Source organism: Nicotiana attenuata, chromosome 2, assembly GCF_001879085.1.
Source record: "Nicotiana attenuata strain UT chromosome 2, NIATTr2, whole genome shotgun sequence".
Taxonomy (NCBI): domain Eukaryota; kingdom Viridiplantae; phylum Streptophyta; class Magnoliopsida; order Solanales; family Solanaceae; genus Nicotiana; species Nicotiana attenuata.
In genome coordinates, this window is record NC_031990.1 from 93,830,313 (window position 1) to 93,838,366 (window position 8,054).

The following is an 8,054-nucleotide window of genomic DNA, read 5'->3' on the forward strand; positions in this document are numbered from 1 at the left end:
CAATATGACTTGCACATTTCAAAACAGGGTTTAACTCAGGACTAAACATCATTTTAATATGCAGAGTGTCATTGAACGACAGTGAGTAATAATCCCTAAAGGATTCAAATTAATCGGCACGAAGCCCAAAAACATGGCAATCACCCAATACGATAGCACTCAAAGTAGGTTTCAGTCAGTACGCAGTAAAAATTAAAACCGGGACGGACCAAGTCGCAAATCCCCAAACGGTGCTCTAGCCCACGCTCATACCTGGCGGTGCAAGTCACCACCAATACAGCACTATTGATAAGTGCAAAATCCGGGGATATTCAAACCCTCAGAGATTCATTTACAAGTTATTACTCACCTCGAACCGGTGTAAAATCTCTAGCTCTGACGCCTTGCCCCTTCAAACCGGGACCTCCACGTGCCGCGTCGAATCTACCAAATCAGAGCGAAATACAATACAATTACTGCCAAGAGGAACAATACTCAATCGAAAACAACCAAGAAACTTAAGCAGAAATCTCGAGGAACTAGCAAAACTCGCCAAGCCCCCGGGCCCACTTCTCAAAAAATTACGAAATTTACCATCACCGGATTCCTACGCTCCACGAGTTCCATAATATAAAGTTCACCAAAATCGGCAGTTCGTTTAGACCCGCCAAAATTCCATTTTTACATCAAAAATTCCAAACCCTAACTTACCCCATTTTTACCCTTTTAAATTTCTTGGGTTTTCAGTGTTAATTCAATGTTTATACACAATAATAACATTAATCTAAAGCCCAAGAATCCATACCTGATGAATTAGCCCTCGAAACCCTCTTCACAAAATCGCCCAAAATCTCCTTGTCCGAAGTCCAAAAATGTTGTCTTCAAAAATTCAGCGAAGATGATTAAATTCAGCTTACTGCCAGGCATTTCGCTTTGCGAATCCATTTTACCGCTTTTGCGGTTTCCGCTTATGCGGTCAACGTCCGCTTTTGCGGACCTTTCACTTAAGGCAACCTTCCGCTTCTGCGGTTTCCCAATCGCATCTGCAGGACCGCTTAGCGATCCAATGTTCCGGCTTCTGCGGAACCTGACCAGGGTTCCAAATTTCGCTCTGCGAGCCGTCTAGCTCGCTTCTGCAGGCCGCCCTATCGGTCCTCCTTCCGCTCCTGCGGAATCTGGAAGGGCCAAGACTCCGCCTTCTGCGCATCTTCCAATCGCTTCAGCGAACCGCACATGCGGTCTCCATAACCGCAGGTGCGAAACCAACAGATACCAAGGCAAGCGTTGAACCTGCAAATTAACTCCCAAAAACCTTCGTATTTAACCACCCGAATTCACCCGAGCCCCCGGGACCTCAACCAAAAACACCACACATCCTAATACCTATTCAAACTTGTTCAATCCTCAAAACTCTTCAAAACAACGCGAAAACCATCAAATCACATCGCGAGTTCAAGCCTAAGTTTTCTTAAAAAACTTACCGAATTACGCATTCGATCAAAAACCCGACCAAACGATGTTCCGAATGACTGAAATTTCACACACATATCCAAAATCACCTAATGAAGCTACAGGCAACTCTCGGAATCCATTCGACCCTCGGATATCAAAAAATCTCACCTATCCACCGGAATTCGCCCAACAAACACTAACTTCGCCAATTTCAAGCCTAATCCTATACCGGACCTCCAAAATCAATTCCGATCGCTACTCCTAAGTCACAAATTCATTTCCCAAAGCTAACCGAATGGCACGGAAATCACATCCGAGCCTTCTAATTCATAAGTTCAATGTTCCGGTTGACTGTTCCAACTGAGGCCTTCCCTTAAAGAGACTAAGGTGTCTCATTTCTTATCCAAAAACCAATCCAAATCAACTCTAACACACCAAACATACCGATAACAAAACATAAAGACAGCATAAAATGGGAGAAACAAGCAGTAACACATGAGACGACGGGTCGGGTTCGTCACATCCTCCTCAACTTAAAACCAACGCTCGTCCTCAGAGCGTATCCCAGAGTGTACTAGAAGCAACCCAATAGGTGTGAATGACCTTACCAAAAACATATACCCGGGTGATCCCTCGTCACCCTACCTCGCGTAGGTTCCGATAACCACAATATAGCTGAAATTTCACAGTCCATTCCTAAACCAATAAACCGTAGGAAACCACATTGCACTTTCCGAAATCATACACAAGAATCAGAAGAACTTCACATCTATACCCAGAATAAACCCGCCCACTAACTGTAATAAACCCATACCTGCAAACCTCAGGTGAAATCATATGATATACCACATAATCCAAACACTCAAACGGTAGCCTCTATTCACAGGCAGTCGCCACAATAACCAAATACCGCGTAGAATCTCTCTCTTTTTTTGGCGTGCAACCCGATCCAGATAACATACCCGTGGCGGCGTGCCACGCGATCCACACAAATATCTCACATAGGGAGATGCACATCGAACCAAATTTGTTCATTATAACAAAATACCGAGTATCGGTCGTAAGCATACTGAGTGCATAATGGTATCTACATATAGCGTTGTAAGCTACAAAAACACAACTGAGGTCCCCCCTTCAACTTCCACTATGAATCTCGATAGCACCGCACTATATGTGCCCACAGTCCGAAAATCATAACGCCTCACCGCACAGAAAAAGAAACAACTCATAGATCTTCCCAAATCACCAACCAGTTCAAGAACAATCGAATCAACCTATCCCTCAGCAATACAGCTCGGGGCTAACCAAGCTAACTCAAGCTAAATACGTAGCCACATTGGCCTGCCAACGAACTCAATACCAGGAAGCCTGAAGCTGCTCCTTCTACTACTATGACTCCTGCCAGAGCCGTACCATACGGTGCCCGGCACCAAATACATACCGAAATCCGCCATCTCACCCGGCGACATGCCCGGCCACAAGAAATGCATCCGAAAAGTCCCTCAATACCGGAACTAAATCAATGGTAGAACCTCTGCACTGACATCCGCCACGAAGGCCCAATTAAGAAAAGCAATCCTTCCCAGCCGTCCGCTGGCCTTTGGAATGCAACCACTCTGCTATAACATAATCCGATGCACCTCGCCACGCGGCCTGTGGCATTTCTGACATAGTCCATGGCACAGTAGTCTCGAATAACCCAACACTGAGACAACCAGTCTACATCTCAACATCATATCCAAAATCTGAACATACCAAGCGAAGAAAGATCCACTCGGACCTCTAATTCCCAATAACCGCTAGACGGTGCCGATGCACACGATTTACAACAACTGCATAGCCTGAACACGAGAACTCCTAGTCTCCAACTCCATATAGCACACAAATCACTATATCTGATCCCAAATTGCGCCGTACGAATACATATCACACCTCAAGTACCCAATCATCCCACGAAAGGTATTCAAAAGTTTTCCTGTGCCATCAAACAAACTCAGATATCAACAGTCGATCCCAAATGCCGCAACACTACCGAAGTATTATCAGTTTACATCACATTGCCCTTTTTCTGGAACATATACCCCCGTCGAATCACTATGGTTGGCAATACCATTTTCCTTAATCATTTGAAGATCGATTCTTTAATCACCTACAGCTGCCCGTGCTGCTTAAGAATTTAATGACTTTCCATTATGAACAGAACCGTAACCTTACACACACAAATCCCAATCCTCCACCACATATCGCATATACCATACTACACTAGTATAACATGAGAACTCCATCTCCCTTCCTAGCCACAAACATCTACGTACTCCACTAGTCAAGAACTCTCCATCAATCCCATCAAGAAGAGAAATCATTACACATTCCATGATTCGCATGCCCATAGGCAATTTATACGTCTCTAAACCACGGTAAAACTTATCAAGAACTCTCCCCCAATTCCATTGGACAAGCTAAACTGCCAGGACTGAATCCTTCTACCCGAACCAAGCTAAGCAAGCTGTCAAAACTCAAGAGCCTTGCTGCACAACACCGGTAAAAGCTCATTACCTCGAACACATACGAAGAATTAATCATATCTTTACCATACCGATTCGGTCTACTATCAAGCTATTCCATCTATCTAATTCCCCTTTTTATTCATCATCCAATTGATATTCCTTCCTCGTTGTAGCATCACAATGCCTCAATCCAGGCTTACCACACGAGACTCGCACATAAGACCACACTGTCTAGGACCCATAGGCCACTGAATACTCTCTCAATTGTTTCCCAGAAATACCACACTCCCGAATGCTTTACTCTGAAGAACTTTCTGCGAGTCTAAATTCGCTTCCTTTACTTTTCAGGTACCGACACATAGGATCCCATGATCAACATAAAAATACCACAAGTCTTGACATTTTCTATTGAAACACTGTCTTTAGTCACATGCACCACCTTAAAACACCTGAGTGCTACATGTAGATTCTTGAACACATTAAAACCATTCTCGAGAGTCATTCTCTCTTATACAACTGTAATTTACCTGACTAAACGAACAGAACCATTCGTGCTTTATTGGCACTCCGATACCGTAAAATAAGACCCTCATCCCAATACAACCAAGCAACTTCCTGCTCTATGCACCGAGCATTCTTTACCAACAACAACTCTAGACATTCCGAAATTATCATACCCTATGGGACATAATATAGCCTTTGTCGAAATTTTGCTTCACTCGCCCATCCTCGGCTTAATTTCTGCAACTAGAACCGATTCGCCAGCATACCTCGAGACGTAACCAACATATCACATAACCGTGCAATCAGCTAATCAACAGCAACCTCCCCAACTTGGCTCGAAGCCATATATCAAGACACACTTAACAACTCATAACACTTTTACTCTAATGATGCCACAATGTCGTAGTGAGATTAAACTCAAATCATCTACAAGTTTGTGAAAACACAGATCATCTAGTACTGTAATCCCCTACAAATCTCGCATTCATCCCCACATCAGTTGAGTCCACCCTCTAGAGCGATCCGAATTTATCAACTTTCAACTCGTACTTTTCAATTACACATGAGATCTTCTAATAATACACATAAGAATCGTACCACTTAAGAACACTCTGCAGGAGATAATCCACCTGCTCCACCTCAATTTAGTATTTCAGCACACCTTCCATTGACATACACATAACACAGTCATTTAGTCTTCCTGAGTCTGAACTCATACCGCCACACGTAATGCACTTCACTCCCCAGCTAGGAGACACGAAAATATTCTTCACGCGCTCATAACTCGGACTACACATCAAATCACAACAGGAATCGAACACTTAACAGCTCATCTATTATTCAGCAGACTCCTTCGCCACTACCACGATCACATGGATACATCTCGCAGTACTAACATACTCATCACATGGATATCCAACCGCCATTCCGGCTAATAAGGACAATACTGAACATATAAGTTCAGAACACTTGCTCACACAATCAGCACCGCAGTGCCTAAGCCATAGGCAAAGATCCGGCCTCAAGTCCTCCAGACTGGCCCAACATCAAACTCACGGAGATTACATCTCGCCCCTTGATCGGGGAATCACTAGCCATCAAGGCACATACAGAACTGAGCGCTCGCATGCGCATACAGACGTGTGGAAGGAATTTCAAGAGTTATATCTCAAGCTGAATCAAGTACGCACGATAAGAATTCCAAGAAAGTGAAGTTTTCCTAAAAGGTTCTGCAGCCTCTCAAGGATAAATACAGACGTCTCCGTACCGATCCGCGAGACACTACTAAACCTGCTCATGACTCGTGACACCTAGTAACCTAGGCTCCGATACCAACTTGTCACGACCCAATTTCCATACCCGGTCGTGATGGCGCCTCTTGTGAAGACAAGGCCAGCCAACTAACCCAATCCATTTCTTTAACAATTATTAAAGATAAATGTATAGATAAATATAGCTTAACGACCATAATAACCAGTATGTACAACCCAACACAACCCGATCGGGGTGTCACAAGTCACGAGCATCTAAAGAAACCTGAACACAACTACAGGGCCAATAATGATATATAAGGAAAAATCCTGGAAATCAAAAGACAACATCCAGTGCGGCGAACGCTGGCGGTCACCTTACTCAGCTACAATAGCCATACCTTCAATCAGCTAATAACCCGCTACCGGGTGAACAATACCTGCAACTGCACGCGAGGTGCAGGGAATAAAGTGAGTACTTCCAACTCAGTGGTAATAAGAGTAAATAATAACTGAGAGGCAAGAAATCACGTAAGAGCACTCTATCATGCTATATAGGATAGTACCACTCTTTGAGAAAACAGTAAAACCGTGAAAATCCTTTAGAAAATATCTGGCTCAGTTTAAAACCTCTTTTGAAAACATCCTTTTCCAACAGTCAAGCAAGTGAACGCGTAATCAGATAGTGCAAGTCCGCACATAAGTCAGCCCCTCGGGCACAGCACTCCACAAACAGTTAATACCAGGGCGTCTGGTAAACAGTACAAGCAATAGCATGGATGCCAATGATATGAGAGTGCTAAATGTCATGACACGTAGTACAAACAGGAACCGATGCATGAATGCAATGCAATGCATATGACCGCTGCGGCGCGCAGCCCGATCCATTTGGGTACCCGCGCTCACTGTGGGGGTTCAGACTCAGGAGGGGCTCCTACCACCCAAACGCAATGTCAATATCACACCGCTGCGGCGCGCAGCCCGATCCATCCTCAGTCCAGATTGCACATAAGCCCCTTGGGCAATAGTAAAATAACAGTCTCAACTCAAAACGTCAGTAAAATATCATTTAGGTTTTTAAATCTTAGAAAGATAGCTAAGTTTGCGAAACAGTATTTTAAACCTTGGACTGTGATAAAATAATATGCAAAGTAATGCAAAAACAGTGATATCGATCCCTGAAGGATTCAAACAATTGGCACGAAGCCCAAATATAGCAATCAACCCAAGTAATGATGATAACAAGTAGTTTCAGTCAATTACGCAATAAAACCAACAACCGGGACGGACTAAGTCACAATCCCCAACGGTGCTCTACCCCATGCTCATACCTGGCGTGCAAGTCACCACAACACAACACTATGATGTGCAAATCCGGGGTTTCAAACCCTCAGGATATCATTTACAAGTATTACTCACCTCGAACCGGCGAAATCCCTAGCTCGCGACGCCTTCTCCCCTCAAACCGGCCTCCACGTGCATCGAATCTAACCAAAATCAGAGCGAATACATCACAATATGCTAAGGGAACAATACCCAATTGAAAATAATCGAGAAATAGCAGAAATCTCGAAACTAGCAAAACCCGAGCCCCGGGCCTGCTTCTCAAAAAATTACGAAATTCACATCGCCGGATTCCTCGTCTCGCCACGAGTCCATACATATAAAATTTACCAAAATCGGAGTTCGTTTGACCCTCCAAATTCCATTTTTTACATCATAATTTTCTCAAACCCTAACTTCCATTTTTAACCTTTAATTCCTTGGATTTTCAGTGTTAATCCATGATTTTACACCATAATATCATAATCTAAGTCTAAGAATCCATACCTGATGATAGCCCTCGAAACGCTCTTCAAAAATCGCACAAAATCTCCTTAGTCCGAAGTCCAAAATGTTTCTTCTCTTTCAAAATCGTGAAAACACTGTTCACTTAAACTCAGCCAGGTTTCGCTTCTGCGGTTGGGATACCGCACCTGCGGCTCCCGCTTCTGCGCAAAATAACCGCTTCTGCGGTCTAACTTAAAATCCTCAGGACCGCTTCTGCGGTCACCACCCGCTCCTGCGATGTCCGCTTTTGCGGACTGCCTTCCGCTTCTGCGAAAATTGCCAAGCCCTCAAGGACCGCTTCTGCGATCACAGCTCCGCTTAAGCGGCTCCGCTTCTGCGGTCCAAGACCCGCAGAAGCGAGAATACCAGAAACAGCATGCCTTCAGCTGTATGAAATTCCAAAAACTCCCCGTTAGCCATCCGAAATCATCCCGAGGCCCCCCGGGACCTCAACCAAAAGCACCAACATGACTTAAAATATTATCCAAACTTATTCCAATCATCAAAACACATCAAACAACACTAAATTATC